This window comes from Stegodyphus dumicola, chromosome 4 (assembly GCF_044657685.1).
Source record: "Stegodyphus dumicola isolate Sdum_Otavi_A_Nest chromosome 4, ASM4465768v1".
NCBI classification, from domain to species: Eukaryota; Metazoa; Arthropoda; class Arachnida; order Araneae; family Eresidae; genus Stegodyphus; species Stegodyphus dumicola.
The window spans coordinates 232,053,934-232,070,049 of record NC_140771.1 but is presented as its reverse complement, the minus strand read 5'-3'; the positions used below and the strand labels follow the sequence as shown (position 1 = coordinate 232,070,049).

The 16,116-nt window shown below is 31.8% G+C and overlaps 1 long non-coding RNA gene across 1 annotated transcript in view; it reads left to right on the top strand.

The window, feature by feature from the left end:
* The first annotated feature begins 416 nt into the window (after positions 1-416).
* Positions 417-16,116, top strand: part of LOC146997838 (uncharacterized) — a 201,220-nt gene continuing 185,520 nt past the window's right edge. The window contains exon 1 of the long non-coding RNA XR_015040547.1: positions 417-713. This is a non-coding gene — a long non-coding RNA (uncharacterized LOC146997838). The remainder of the gene's footprint in view (positions 714-16,116) is intronic.

Genomic DNA, 16,116 nt, shown 5'->3' with positions numbered 1-16,116 from the left:
TCTAGAGAAGTAATCAATTTTTTATTTCCTAACGAAACGTGTTCTCGTTTAAGAATGCTTTTCCCTTTGCTTGGCTGCTCTTCGCTCCTTTAAAATAACAAACCCTGTAGGTAGAAAAATGCTTTCCATTCAACAGAGTTGTGCAGAGTAAAACAATACTTTCGCCCTTGGTAAAGTAAAATAATAAAAACTAAAAAAGGAATCACTGGATTAAATCTTCAGGTCTTGAAAAAGGGCCGTCGAGAAACCTCCATTGGATTTGGAGGAGGCTAAAACTGCCCCCCGAATCTTATTCGCGGGAACAAAAATTTCCTGCGGTCGCGTATTTCGGGTGCGTAGCGCCCCCTGCCGCCGCTAGATGGCGAGAGGCAGCGAACTATAAAGTATTCCTCTTCTCCCCCGGCGACCGGCATTTCTGTACCAACCCGTCTCACTTGGGCATCAGCGTTAGATGGGACGGCGGTCGCAGTGACAGCGCGCCTGTTTCATAGCTTTTTGGCAACTTCCAGCGACCGAACAGAGATTGTACCGAGCCATCACCGGCAGTGTGATTTTATAATGGATAGTGTTTGATGTGAAGTGCGTCTTTTAATTATTAAGTGCGGTCGCGAATTTGGAAACATTCATTTCTTTTCTTCCTTGTAAAATTGTGCAACCAGATCGTTCATGGACTACGAAAACTGACCAGCTACCTATTATATCGGACTGGAAAGGTAGGTTAATTATTGCTAAAATAACATAAAAATGTAATGCAGGTTAAAAAAATATTATTTTAGATCTATTTAGTAATCAGAATTTTATTAGCTTCTTTAGATAGGACAAAAAAAGTACTGCTTTTGTAGAATATTTTAACATTTGGTATAGAAACCCTGGAGATTTTGTTTTCCTCTAAATATTTAAAATATTAGCTTTTCTAGGAAATTTTTTTGAAAAATTTTGTAATTCTTAATCATTGATAACCTTCAGAATGCGTAGATTTTTTTTAAACAGTTAAAATAAACAGGACATCGCTTAGCTATAGTTTTGGTAGCTTAGGATAACTTTTACCATCAACTGAACTTGTTTTTGCTATATGCAAATCTCACCAGCTGAAATCTATTAATTATAATTTAAGTAAAATGCTGATAAAAGACAGCTAATTTCCTCAGACTTCATAACGGGATTGCCTTTGTGTTGCGTCCAAAATCATATGACCTTTAAATTGTAAACAAAATTAAAAACGGAAAATGTACAATTATAGGCATTTTCTGCATTTGGGAGTTGAATATCGAAGCATTCAATGACCTTATTTGCTGTATTTAATTTTCTTAAGGGAATTAAGATTAAATCTTCTTATTCTATGCTGTTTATGTATGCATTTTTATGTGTTTCAAAAGACATATTCTTCATCTCGGTTAATAAATTTTAAGAGATTCATAATTGAAATTAGGTTTAATTTCATAAATGCATGAAATCATTTTCAGATTGGGTATCTATTTCCATTGACTTCTGAATGTTTAAAAAATTCATTTATAAATTTTTACATCTTGATTTTCAGCAAAATAATCTTCACATGTGGCCGTTTCATGTAATTTTGCATTAAGCAAGATAGCTACTTTAAATTCTTACAGCATATTTATAAATGAATTTCTAAATCCTCGAAAAAAAAATAATTTAAGAAACATTTTAAAATTTTTTAGGAAAGAATATTTTACTATCGACAGAAAGCATGTTCCTAACTGAGTATTCCTTAAATCGTGAATTTCGAAGTGTTATTTTCTCTCTTTAGTATGGATTCACTCCTTTAAGATAATTCTACTTTAATTAAACTTAGGAGATAATGTAATCAATTAATCAGTATTATTTAGTAAATAAATTATTATTAACTTACTTTGCAGCAATTGCGCTAGTAGTAACTTGTTTTCGCACTAAATGAATTTAAGATCATACAACATTATAGAATATGTATATACGTGCAGACGGATGTATATACCCATGTATATACATACATTCGGGAAAGAATAGAAACCTGAATCCTACCTGTCTTTCATGGTTTTAGAGCTTAAAGAAAAAGATAGATCCTTTTCAAAATCAGTGAAAGTTGCGAAAACAGGAAAATGGAGCTATAGTGTAAAATTGTAGATTTTCAGCAGGGAGCAAAATTCATTTTTCCTTAATTTACCATCTTTATAAATTGATTTCTGGGCAAATTTTTTAAGTTTGAATTTTGAAAAATTTAAATTTTTTCAAAACGGCATTTTGCGTCGAATCACTTTAAATGTCCGAATCGCTTTTCAAATTGTTGCCACCAAATATTATCGCCATGTTTTACATTTAAAGAAATTAAATAATGAGGAATCTACATGAATGTATGTATGTTTTTCACATTTTGAAAAAAGAAGGGTACCTAGAGTCATCAAATTTTGAATAATATAGTCCTCCAGCCGAATATGGGCCCCTGGAAGCCCGATTTTGGAATTTATTATATTGTCTATTTCATATTTTGTAAACTTTTAACGAATTTTTGATAAAGAACCTCAAGAATTTCAAAGCAAGCAGTGGCAACACTGTAGGGAGTAAAACATTTTTATCTCCAGCGCGCGAGACTGTGTGCCAGAAATTCTAAGCATATGCTGTTTTTAAATATTTTTAACACTAAGTGGCGTTAACCCAAATGCTCTCCAAACGTGTTGTGTCTGTAAATTAAAAATCCCTCGTTTGGGCGTAATATAAAATCTAAGAAGGTTTTCAAATTTTATTTTTTTAATTTTGTATTTTTAAAGTAGATACAGATATATAACAAGGTGTTTAAAAGAGATAAAGCAGATTTTACTTATCTGCCAACCTGCGAAAGTTTTATTTTTTGCAGTTCGCAAAGGTGTCATTCATCAATTGGTAAAATTCGTTGCTGGATTCAGCGTTATTTTCAATTTGTTATTTCAAATTAACTAAAGAAACATTTTATGCCATTTGATAAGCCAAAGTGTTTTGACACTACCGTGTATTAGCAGCACCCCTAGGGGGTGTTGGTCTTATCCTCTTAAACACTCATGCCCCGAGAATTTTGTTATTTTCTCTGAGGATTCGTCGGGATGTCCGTACTAGTTACATTACAAGAATTTCGGCAGAGAACTGTTTTAAAAGTGTATTTAATTCATAGCTGATATGTGCGTAGCGGGAAATTGACTATCGCAAGATGTACGTCGGTTCAGAGAAGACATGCATAAACATGACTGCTCTAGCAACCTTTTATCATTTTCTTATACTATGCGTATTCTAAGAAATAATTATTTTTAAAGATCCTGCTAGTAATTTTCGAATCATTTTCCATCTTTGTCTTTCTTTCTCTGTCTTTACAAAGATATACAAATAAATAGAGGGACTTTATTTCCAGTAAAGACATTCAGACTGTGGCTTGTTAGCTATAATTTAATTCTCTCACTTAACTCATCTGCAATTCTTCTTTAGTTGTGAAAATATATGTATGACGTTTCTTCCACGCCTTCATAAAATAAGTTCGAAATTCGATGAATCAATATTTCCCCCCCCCCCCCCCGTAAATTTTGAAACATATGGTTTTGGAAAGAAAAATTTCTTCTTCTCAGGTTAAATAAAGTAAGAAAGACAGCGAGAAAGAGTAGAGAAGTTATATTTTTGTCGTCAGTTTCATCAAGCTGTTGTTTGGTTTCCGAAAAAAAAAATCTACATTTTGATTTCCAGACACGGCTCTTAATAATAAGAAATAAAGGTATAAAAATATGAACAAATAAACGCTTTTGATTCCGTTTACATCAAACTAAAAATGAAATTTTTCTTTTATTCGTTTTATACCTAGTATATTCAGAAGATTTTAACTTAGAGTTTAATATTAGAATTTGTACGAAACTGAAATTTTCAATTATCCGAATCAATTGGGACCAAACCCTATTCGGATAATTGGATATTTTTCTAAAGAAAGGGTCTACGTACAATTTAATTAATTACTGTATGTACTGTATGTTGAAATTAGGAGAAAAAAAACCTATTTTTAAAGAAAAAGAGCTTTAAGTTAATTAAAATGAAAAGGCAAAACTTTTGCGTAGAGATGTTATATAGCGTACGTACAGTACGTACAAGTGCTGAAAGTTATTGGTTGCTGAATATCTCGGTCAACGTAAGCCGTTTGACGGACACCGTACCCGCACTTAAAATTTTTTAGCCAGTCGTTACTTTCTTTACAGGATGAACAACCAAGCATCTAGGCTAAGACCTTAGCTTTTTCACAAAGAATCGGAACCGAAATTGGGTTTCCCACACAACGTTGCTGCAAAAACTACTTGAAAACGACATCTTCTAAATTTTCGTTTGTTGCTGCATTGATCTTCTCGAACTTCCATCTTCGTTTTCAAGCAGTGCCACGAAGTTTAAAAGTGTAGGTTTGCTTCTTTTGATGTCTGAAATCGTTGATTGTCCAACGTTACGTTTCCGTCTTAATTTTATTTCTTAAATTCTGAAAGCGATTCGGATAGTCGGAGTGCGAATAATTGAAGTTGTACTGTATCAATAACTTGACAACTATGCGCATTCAAAAGCGGGCAAGGCATTTTGTAGTTTTAGGTTAGCTTATGAACAGAAATAGTTAATTTCTCTAACATAATATTCTTATCTCTAATCTTAATTAAACGTTCAATTAACTTCTTAATAAAGGAAAAATAAATGTTAGTATCTTTTCATGACAAGGAAAGTATACTTCTTATTAATTTAATTAACATAGTGCGTTTAAAATATTGCCGAAATGGTTGGCACTTATGTCGCAGAACTCCACCCACTAATCTAGACGAATTAGTGTACCAGTTTTCTTTTTTATTTTATACCTCTGTGCAAGAGATACCTGAGGAAGCCCTAATTAAAGGCCTGCACATCTTACATCATTACGCCACTTAATGTTTTTCTACTCTTACGTTAATTTTAGCTGCATATTCGAATAGGCCTTGCCATGATGATGTTACGATCGAAGAATAGGAACACAGGTGTTAGATTTACACGAAGTGGACTTACGCCATCCTTCTGTTAAAGAATTCTCTTAAGTTCGTGAAGAAACACATCTTAGTTCCTCGGATAAATTAGAAGTACATTTTCTTAAACTTACACATAAGAGTCTCGTTTATTCATAACACATTTTAATAGACGGCTGGAGGCTGCATCTTAAATTAAAACATAAAATTATACTAGAATTACAATATGAAAAATTAGCTAAACATTTTTCAGCTTTCCTGTGGACAGTATGAAAGATTTGAAGAATGTAGGTATTGAAATTAAAGTTTAATCCTACGAGACCACTTTATTTCGTTTGAAATGAAATAACTCCAAATCAGTAGAAAGCTGCAGAAAAAATTAAAAACTGCTGTTTGTTGCCATGCACGGTATAACATACTTTTTTATGGTTTGTTAACGATTATAGTTCGTTAACGATGATTAGTTATTAATTGGTTGGTTAACGAGAGAAACATATGAGTTAAAGCGTTAAATGCATTCAGGCAATTATTCCGATATATGTATCTTTTTTTCTCATATTTGTTTTTCCTCGCTAGCCGTATTTTTTGACCATACGGCCGGCTTGTGCCGGCTAGGAGCATCGGGGCTGTGCCCTTATAACGGTAACAATATGTATCTGCGATATAGAAAATATAGAAAGAATTTCAAGGAAGGATTTAAAAGGAACTATTCAAATTTGAAAGACTTTGAAGAGACAATAATGAAGATTATAAATACGAACAAAGATAGAATTGGAATTCGGCACTGAGACTCAGATTTAGTACTTTATATGTTTTTTCTTATATTTGTTTTCTTTTCTGGCCAATCCCATTTTTTGATCATACGGCCAGCTTGTGCCGGCTACGAGGATCGAGGCTGTGCCCTTATAATGATAATGATATGCATCTGGGAGAAATAGCGAACGTCCATCATTTGTTACTTTCATGAGGTTTTTATCTTAAAACTAAATATTAAAAATCATGAAATTGTTTATATTAGATTCGCATCAATTAATGTACCTCACTTCTTGAAACTCGTCTTTAAAAAATATCAAATCCATACTACTTAAATTGTCAGAAATGTGTATTTAGGTCATTATTTTGTCAAACAATTAAATTATTTAAAAAAAATATTTACTGCATCAGCTAATGTCTCTCTGAATTAAAATACCTCGTCAAAATAAATTCCAAAGTTCAAAAGTAAAAGCCACAGTGCCAATGCAAAAAGTGTAATTTCTTAATACTTTCTGGAAAGAACATATTTTCTTCTGCATAATATTACATATATTTCATGCTTGAAGAATAAATTAGATTTACGTATTCTGCTCTCTTTACATGATATAAATGTCTGATACTTGCTTTTAGGATTTATGTCACGATAATAATATCATACGTTAAAGCTCTTAATTTGACAATTGATAGTCAGGCAGCAATAATTGCAAAATTGGGTTTACATAGAACAGCAATTAGTTAGGACATGCGCTGAGTTGCAGTTTGTAGTTATAATCTCAATAGACACTAATTTGGAGTATTTAACATTCTGATGTGTATTTAGTGATACCAAACTAAAAAATAATCTTACTGTTGTTCAAATTTGAAAATAATTTGGCAGTATGTAGAGTATTATGTACAGTATTGCATTAATATAACTTTATATTCATGTAGTTAATAGTCTTCGAGACTTTTCTGTACCTAAAAATGTATTTTTTCGTGCTCGTATACTCGCAAAGTCTTGCTTATCAGAAAATTATAATGCTGTATGTTATGTTTCTGCATTAGTTGATAAGCGAAAGTATATAAGGATATTAAAATAATTTCAAATTCCAATAAGTTATTATATGGGCAAATTAATTTGTTTCTATGTTAAAAATATGCTTAGTAAATAGACAATAAAACATGACCAGCTCGAAATCCCATCTCTTTAGAGCAATACTGAAATTATGCAAGTATATTACAAAAAAATAGTTGGATGAAGAATGACATGCTCAAATTATTTTTAAATATCTAAAATTATCAAAAAATTTAAATGTAGGAAATGGAAGGTTATAGACATATTTCCAGTTAGTCCCTGAGGGACTATTGTTTTCGTTTTGCGTCGAATCACTCTGAATGTGCGTTTCACTTTTCAGACTGTTGCCACCAAATATTATCGCATTGTATTATATTTTAAGAAATTAAATAATGAAAAATCTGTATAAATGTATGTATGTTTCTCGCATTGTGATAAAACAACGGTACCTAGAGCCATCCAGTTTTGAATGACGTAATCCTACTGCGAATATGGGCATCTGGAAGCCCAAATTTTAAGTTTGGAATTTGTTTTATTATCGATTTAATTTTTTGTAAAACTTTAACGAATTTCTGATTAAAAAAAATCAAGGATTTCAAAGCGAGCAATGGCAACGTTGTACAGAAAAAACATTTTTTATCTCCAGCGCGTGAGGCTGTGTATCGGAAATTCTAAAGATATACTCAGTTTAAAATTATTTTGCGATGTTGCTCTTGAAATGAATTTTATGGTTTAAGCGAGAAGAACATGATATTTAATAAATAAAGATAACACCACACAAAATGTTAAAAAAAGCGCCCCTTTGGACGTAATTTAAATTCTGAAACCTTTCGGATTTTCTTTTCTTTGTTATATGCTGCAATTACGCACATAGTATAACGTCTATCTTTGTTTCCTTTTATTTTGTTTTAATAAAATCGCTTTTATATGCTAGTATATTACTTATTGTCTCACATTATAATCATACATTAAAATGATTTCACATCCATAACTGTTTTTAAAGTCGCTGCAATCCCCGCCAGAGTATATATTATTCCCCATGTTAGGCTATTTTAAAATGAGTTAAGTTATTGAGTTTAAATTGAATCAGGAAACACTAAATTTAAGTGTACCCAAATTTCAAATTTTTTCAACACCAATCCGCACTAAATTTCAAGTTTGGGAAATTTGATTATTTATTTTCTTCCGTATGTGGCTAATTAAGCAAAAGCTTAAAAAATTATCAACTTACATTTTGTTTGTGTTTATTTTCTTCCGTAAAACTGACCTATGAATATGCTTGTTTTATGCATATAATAATTACATTGAAAGCGTTCCGAAGATTTTAATTTAATAAACCCTTATAAATTTTCACTTCAAATTAACAAACAAGACTATTATCGTTCGTGCAAAATAGCAATCCAAGATAGAAACAGAAAATATAATCCATGCAAATCTGTAAAAAGTAATTAATATTTTAATTTATCCGCGGTCTGAAATTCAGCGTTGCTTTTCTTGTTTATGGTGGGCGGCTGGTTAGAGATTAAAATGTGGGAAAAAAACGCGGAATGTTAAATTCGCTGTCAGTCGTTTTTTAACCATTTTGCTTGCTTGAGTGTGCATCTGCAAATAGCGCATTATACTTAAATGCATCACTTGCAAATGTGCACGAAAACTAAAATCAAATTTTACGTATATGTGCAAAATAACGATAACACATAAAATCTTGCTTTTAATTTTTTTTTAATCATAGCTCAACTATCATGTCACATTTACGAAGTGCGTATAATTGATGGTATTTTTATTTATTTGTTAGCCCAGAGAGTATTAGTCTAAAAATGGGATTTTACGGCTGTCCACTATAAACAAGGACCGCTTTCCAAATTATTGTCGCCAAATATTAATTTTTAAAGAAATTAAACAATGGAGAATCTGCGTGTATGGTCATCGCACTGTGATAAAACGACGGTACCTACAGCCATTCCGGTTTTGAATAACGAAGTCCTTCACCCGAACATGTGCATCTGGAGCACAGAATTTGGAATTTGGAATTTTTTTATTATTTATTTTATATTTTATAAAACTTTAATGAATTTTTCATTAACACATTCAACGGTTTGAAAGCGAGCAGTGATAACACCATGCGGAATAAAAATATTTTTATATCTCCAGCGCTCCAGACTGTATGTCAGAAGTTCTAAAAATATGCTGTTTTTTAAATACTTTGTGCTTTTGTTGTTGAATTTAATTTCTGTCGTAAGTGCGAAGAATAGTTTAATAAATAATGTTAATACATAAAAAGTTAATAATAGGAAGATTAAGAAAATGTTTTTGTTAGCATTCTCACTAAGAAAACTGAATACGGATATTATGAACTGAAAAATACATCGAAAAAAAAAAAAAAAAACAGAAAAATGTATGCCAACATTTAACTGTGCTTCGGGAATGGTAAACATATGCTGTCATGCAGCTTTTGAAAATTTTGTGACTTTGTTGTTGAACTGTATGTGGAAGTGCGAAGAAAGCGAAGTTTAATAATAAAGCTAAAAAGACAAAAAAGATAAAAAAGTTAGCCGTAGTGAAAGCAAGAGCAGACTGGTAGACTGCGAGAACAAAAAGAGCGTAAAAAATCTTAACAAACCCTTTTAGGTCACCGGTTAAGATCTGAAATCTTTCAGAATTTTTTTAACTCTTCAATTTTTTAAAAATTAAGTTTGGTTAAAGTTGTACAGACGTAATTTAAGATAACTTAAGTTTACTTTGAGTTAGAAAAGGCACGAAACACGTAACAATGCATATTAGTTTGTAAGGAAAATGTTAAAAATAATATTCCCAGGCTAGATTTTTAAACGCAAACGCATACAAAAAAGTGTTCCTTTTTTTAAAGGGTATATTTTTCGTAAAGATGTCACCATTCTATTTCGGTTTCTGAGCCCTGTTTTAAAATCTGACGCGCATTCCAATCTGATATTTTAAGTCTCTACAGATATTCGGCAAGTGTTGCAAATCATACTTTATTCCTAAAATGTTAGAATTCCTTTAAGCAAATACAGGATTTGAAAAATTGTAAAAAGATGTGCCAATGGTTAATGTAATTTTTGGAAGATGGTCGAAACTTTATTTTCCTTTTTTAATTGAATAAAGTAGCCTAAAACACTTTATTACAATAATATTACACCTTTCTTTATGCAGACGATTTTGCTAAAATAGAATAATTTAAATAACCGTTTAATTTAAACTTTCAAATGCAATTACATTTTCTTTTTGTGTGTATATTCACCTAGTTGGAAAAACAACACCGATGTAATGACGGTAATAAAAATTGTTTGTTTTTTCAAGCTGACAGCTATTTTGTTGCAGTGTCAATCCGGAATACAAAGAAAAGAAAGAAATCCGGAATACAAAGAAGAAAATGAAACAATGCAAATCTTTGCGGAGAATTTTAAAATTATTATCGTAGATAGCGTGTTCTCATTATCGTTATCATCAGTTTATAAGAATTTAATCATCTGAAATTTTTCGTTACCAAATTACGAATCCAAAACTGCTCTTGATCCTATATGCGTTGAGTGGTTTAGAACAGTTTAAATTTTAATAAATCTAATTAAACGTACATACTTTTAAAATTATTTCTACTTTCTTTGTGATGTTGCTGTGTATGAAGAGAAAAAATATAACTAAGAGTGAAAAATATTTATTTCTTCTCGAAAATGTATAATTATATTAATATTGATCGCCTTAATGCAATCTCAAGTAATTACATTGCAATTTTATGATCCGGATTCTTAAATTCTTATCTCTGGAATATGTAATATGATGTGATGATGACAAAAAATCACCGGCAGAATTTATGAATTATTAAATTTGCAACTTTATGTAAGATATTAAGCCTTTTATATGCTTTTCTGCATATATCACGGTAATGTAAAAGGAGAATATGAGATTACCGGCCGAGTTTCGTAAATCTCATTATTTGCAAGTTTTTTCTCCGTCGTATTGCAGAAAACTTTTTAATCCTGTTAACATATAAAGATGCTAGCAGAATTATAATAATCTTATTATATATAAGGAGAAAGGATAATTTTCTATTATAAATAAAAATATACAAAGTTTGCTCGATTACTCGGGTAATTAATTGTTTAAAGTATTTCGTAAACTTAATCTGTATTATCGATAATAAGAAACAAGCTTTTGTTGATTGATTAATTTTATTACTGAGGAAATGAAGCATAAAAATTGAGCGTTAATCCCAATTGTAAAACCTTGATAATTTTAAAGCGTGCCCCGAATATAAAAGAAATAAACACATGGTATTAAACATTTAAAGCATCGCAAGAGTTGAAAATACATTTAACTTCATGCGTTGGGCGTGTTATATATATATATCTCTCTCTCTTTTTTCAATTTCCTCCCCCTTCTTGTTGACTTTTGGTGTGTTATTTTAGTTTGCAATAGCAGCCAAAGTTAAACTTAATACTTTGGTACATAGTATAAGTTTGGCATAAATTACAATTAGTATTTTTGGTATAGTTTATAATTAGTATTTTGGTCATTGAGAGTAGTCTAGAGCTGCTACTGCCAGTTTAGTAATCCTCATAATTACACTATTCTATGTTTGCATAACTGCAATTATTGAAATTATACTTGATAATTATACTGTAATTATTGGTAATTATTGTATGGATTATACTGTAATTATTGGGATTATACTTGAATATATATATATTTAAACACATTTAAATTTTAACAAACATGTATATACGGTAAAAAAGCAAATTTAAAGTTAAAATAATTAAAAAAATGTGCAAACATAAAAAGATTTAATTTTCGAACTAAACTACAATATCATTTAAATTCATATATATATATTATTAGAATTATACATACATATATATATATGTGTGAAATTGTAACAAGGAAAGACGGAGCAGTGTTGACACGTAAGTAGATCCATATTGAAGAGGACGAATTCTGATTGCGTAGTATGCTAATATGTTGACTTAATAATATCTAAAAAACTTGGAGTTGAGGCGGTTTTAATTTCATTTTTATTTTCCAGTTGACGTTTGTGGCCATAATCACTAGTCATTGCCTTTATACAGAACATTTACATTTTTGATATTATTGCAATACCAAGCAAGACAGCGAAATTACATCCTAGCAGGGCAGAAAGCAAAGCTGAAGTGCGTACTAATTCAGAAGTCAAACAACAAAAATCAGCGTTATATTTACAAAATTTTCACAAGGACTAGTTTCGATGGTTTTAGCGAACAACCCATCTTCAGCTGCAAAACCGCAAATGAACAAGATAGGAAATAATGATTAGATAAGATAAGAAAGCCTGGACAAGAATAAGCAAGGTGGCGCCATCTGTTGGCGAAACCAGAACTAAAACATAATTTCTCTAAAAGCCGAAGGCAAATTTGGATTGGAATTAGGATCGTTAACTAGAACAGAAAGATTTTTATGAATGTGAAATGCCTCTAGAAAATCCAGTTCTCCAATGGAAGATGTTTTTTTGAATAATTTTGGCAGCAGAAAAATTGAAAGTGTGATTTTCGGACCAACAATGTTGAGCAACAGAAGACTTCTGTGTTTCCTTTTTTCTAACATATGCCTCATGTTCTTTGACGCGAAATTTTAAGGCTCTCTTAGTTTAGCCAATGTAAATTAAACCACACTGGCAAGGAATCCTATAAATACCCCAGGAATTCATATCCGGAATGGAGGGTCCTTGAGTATAGAAGTCCGAATTTTATTGATGGGAGAATAAACAACCCGAAAGTTAAATTTCTGCAAAATATGTGCAACTTTATATCTAATTGAGGGAAAGAAGGGAATGACAACAGAATTTTTATAATCTCCCTAAAATAAGAGTGTGGCTTTTAGTGTGTTGAGATGAGAATTTTTTAACTGCTTGATTAATAATGTTGGGTGAAAAGCCCCTGTCAATAGCTATTGCTTTTTAAGATAATTTAGTTCTTCATCAAGGGCTAGTTTGGAGGAGCAAACTTGAAGAGCACGGAAAACATAGGAATAAAATGAAGCTAACTTTTGTTTAGTCGGATGACATGATTTAAAGTGTGGTGGAAGGCAAACCGATGAAGGTTTACGGTAAACTGTAGTACTGAAGTTGGATGTGTTACGTGTGACCAGAATGTCGAGAAACGGAAGAGAATTGCGAGTCTCAAGTTCAAAAGTGAACTGAATAGCAGGATCAATAGAATTCATAGTTGAAAAGAACTTTATTTAAATCATTCTTATTACCTTCAAACAGGGTAAAAGTATCGTCTAGGTAGCGGAACCATGCCGGGAAGTTTAAAGTTTCAAACAGTTTTGATTCATAATAATGCATGTAGATATCAGCCAGGATGGGACTGAGGGGGCTTCCCATGGCTAATCCCTCAGTTTGCTTGTAATATTTATTTTGGAAAACAAAATGTGTTTGTTTCAAACAGAGTTGAGTGAGAGAAATTAGCTCATCAATTTCGATGCAAGAGAAATGAAATTCGCGAAGTCTGGTTTCTAGATATCTTAATGCACCCTCCACTGGGACATTGGTGAATAATGATTTTACATCAAAAGAAACCATGAGTAAATTACGTGCGTAGTTATGCAAGATAGAAGCACACGAAGAGAAAGTTTTGATTTGAGGACTTAAAGTTTCAGTTCCCAGTTATTATGTCATCAGTGCTGCGCAGGCCATGCAAAATGGGATGATCTAGAAATGACGCAATCCGGGGAAGTTATTTCGATTTTTAGAACAGAGAAGGAGAATTAAAGTTTTACCGTTAGTTTAAATTATAATTTGATTCACATATTTTGCATCTTACATATATGTATATACAGTACGTTTGTATTCACTCTTCTGTATCTGAAACGACCAGGACATTATTTGGAGGTATTGAATGCTATTTAAGAAATGAAATTGTTGCTTTCTCCCCCCTCCCTTTTGAATTTGTGATCCTGCTAAATTATGGAACTGATTATCTCACTGTATTATTTCGGCGTTATTTGTCTAATTTCAGTCCGCAAGAAAGAGGAGTATGCAAAAGGATATTGTTTTAATTGTGTATGTAAAGCACGAGTCTATCTGCATGATAGGAAAGATGCCTTTGTGGAGAATTTTCTAAGGAGCATTAGTTCATTTTTACATTTCTCAAGGGAAAAAGTATCATGAAAACATCCATACAGTTAGCAAGCTTGCCGGCTGATATTTCAACATAATTCGAGTAAATTCTATTCAGCGCGCGTATCTTTTTCCCTACTAAGCCAAAAAAGTGATAAGCCAAAAAAGTGATAAGTGATAAGATATTAAGCATTTCATGAAAACCTGTGTCATATATATTGTAATGAATGAGACTAAGTTTTACATAGAGCGAGAGACTAGAACTTCATGCTATTAAATTAAATATGTGTAGCTCTGATGTTAGAATCCTGTAGCCTAATCGGTTCATTTATCCCATCGCGTTAGTTATCAGAGAAGTTTCTTATCTCATCATAATTCATTTGCAACAACTGGAGCCGACGAAACTGCGACTTTTACAAAGCGTTGCCATTCCACTGAGCAAAATTTTTTATTTTATTCTTAAAAATAAAACAATACATTGCCAGCATGAGATTATGAGGTGGATTACAGGGGTAGCGTCTTGGAACGCAAGTTTTAATGAGACGGCAAATGTGCCAAAAGGTTAATTTAAATAAGCAAAAATATGCCTGTTTCACATGTTAGTCTTACAGTAAAAGGCACCAGCGAAACTGTCTGAAGCAGAAATAAAAATGTCTTCACCTAACATTCTGCACTGCTCACAGTTAAATGAGTATTTTGAAAAATATATGCTTTTTAATGTTATCAAGATCATACTATTATTAAGTTATGTTGTCTTTCTTGATAATAAGACTAGATAATGATAACTCCTTCCAAAATTTTTATTTCATCTAAACTATTTGCATCTTAGGAAAGTTTATTCCTATTTTATAAAAAAAACTATATATATAATGTAATAAGATGACTTGGAGAAAGAAAGTTACAACGCATTGACGATGGTTCTCTGCATTATAACTTGAAGAGGCTTTACTGCATAGTTAGTAAGATGACACTCGAATACAGACATGTAATAGAAACAAACTTAGAAGTAATAAACAACAGGAATTTGGATATCGTAGAAATGTTGAGGAGACTGGCAGCCGAAGCACATTAAAGCTTCATTTTATTTTCAGTAAACATATTGCGGCCACAAACAATTTGGCACATTATTTGTGCCTATTTCAAGAGGTTTACATTTTTGATAACTTTGCAGAACTAAAGCAGCAAACAGCAGTTCAGCTAGGCCGAAGACTAGCAAGCGAGTGCTTTATGTTCAAGGTGAAACTTAATTCAAACTCTTATTGCATTTTGATTGGATAGTTAGTAATGCTGTAAAATTATTATTGGTTGTTTTAGTTCCATTTAAATCATCAGAATTATATAAGAGTCGTATGACATGGATTAGTCTCGACGCAGTGCAAATAGGGAATACTATTTTTAGAATAGGGAAAATCAATTTACGTTGCTAATTTAAATTACAATTTATCTTTTACATATTTTTTAAAATTTTTCTTACACGCACACAGACATATGAAACATAATAGTAGGCTAATTTCATAGTATAGATCATTATTAATAAATTCTACTAAAAATTCTTATTTTAATTTTGATATGGTTAGATATTGTGTTAAACCTCTTATGAACGGTTTCAATTAATAATACTGTTGAGGAATTGGCTTGCTTTGATTACAATTTAATTTTAACTTTAGATGCTTTAAGTTTATATATAAGAAGACAGACTTGTGATAGATATACGTGTAACAGAGTGTAAAACGGCATCTCCAAGCTTCTATTAAACCGATAACGGTAACTTGACATTTTAAAACAGGCAAAGTATAGGTATAGATAGTGTTTAAATTTTAAATTTAAGGCTTAGTTCAGTTCAAGTGATAGTTCGGGTGAGAGCGTTTATTCTTGCTTTTGAAGAAGAGGAAGGGCTTGCTTTCTGAAATCATTGAATCTTTTCATTTCAAATCAACTTGAAACTAAGTTTGAGTTTTTCGTATTTTAAAAACTTATTGTGCTTACGAAGTCTCGAGTAAATCGTCTGCTTCTACTTTTTTCGAGTTAATTTCGAAGTAGCATACTTACTTTTTCAGTGAGTAGAAAGTTTCCTTTCTTTAGTGAAGAATGATTTTTTGTTCGCCTTCCTTCCAGGCTCAAAGAAAGAATTTGAGCTCCGCACCCGCTTTCCACTTTCGTTCGTTCCCCCGCAGCGCAGGTTCGGTTTTCGCTCAAGGTTTGGTTCACACGCTCCTCTGGCCCAACAA